Consider the following 1,218-nt stretch of genomic DNA (forward strand, 5'->3'; position numbering starts at 1 on the left):
TATATATATATATATATATATATATATGTGTATGTAAGGGGAAGAGAAGGAGCTGCATGCGCTGCAGCAGTTGCAGCAAATAACAAAAATATAAAAATAAAAATAACGGCTTTATATGCATTGGCAGTTTCTCGTGTTGATAAACAAATAAAACAAAAACAAACAAAATAAAATAAAAAAAAACAAATAAAACAAAATTTTAATACAGCTGTAGCGTAGCTACTTATAAGTAGCTAGCTGCTGGCACAGCTAGCTACAGCTAGCTGTACTTCGTACGGCTGCTCCCTGCGCCTTGCAGCGGCAGCTCCACATCCCTCCATAGCTAGCTGTAGCTAGCTGTAGCTAGCTGTAGCCAGCTTTAGATAGCCGCAGCTAGCTGTAGCTAGCTGCAGCTAGCTACAGCTAGCTGCGCAGCAACTACAGTGCTGCCTTAGAAGCCAAGTTCCTCCAGCCACTGAAGACACACAGCAGCAACAACAGCAGCAGCAGCAACGGCAACAGCAGCAGCAACAGCAGCAGCAGCAACAGAAATTAACGATGTAAGTTTTTTCTCTTGAGTTTCCTGCCGCACGAACGGGTTTTGGTGCTGCTTCTGTTGCTGCAGCAACAGGTACATCTGCTGCTGCTGCTGCTGGTGTTTGTGTTGCTGTTAGTGTTGTATTTCCTGGTGTATTCGTTGAGCCTGCTGCATCTATCTGCGGTGTATAGGCAGCTCTGAGGTGTATCGGCAGCTCTCTCTGAGGTGTATAGGCAGCTCTGAGGTGTATAGGCAGCTCTCTCTGAGGTGTATAGGCAGCTCTGAGGTGTATAGGCAGCTCTGGGGTGTATAGGCAGCTCTCTCTGAGGTGTATAGGCAGCTCTGAGGTGTATAGGCAGCTCTGAGGTGTATAGGCACCTGCTTGACGACCGCCTTTTTGTTGCCCGATATATAAATGCAGCTTTCCCCCTCCCACACCGGGCAGCCACACAGCACACGCAGCTCCTCAACAAACACCTATAAATAAATAAATAAATAAATAAACAAATAAATAAATAAATAAATAAATAAATAAATTAACTAATTAATTATATAAATTAAATTAATTAAGTAATGCTTGGCTTGGTGCCGCGACGGTGTTTTCTTTCTTTCTCTTTCTGTCTCCGTTATATATATATATGGATATATATATATATATATATATATATATATATATATATATATATATATATATATATATA

The sequence above is a fragment of the Eimeria mitis genome, genomic scaffold (assembly GCF_000499745.2).
Source record: "Eimeria mitis Houghton genomic scaffold, Emh_scaff4307, whole genome shotgun sequence".
NCBI lineage: Eukaryota > Apicomplexa > Conoidasida > Eucoccidiorida > Eimeriidae > Eimeria > Eimeria mitis.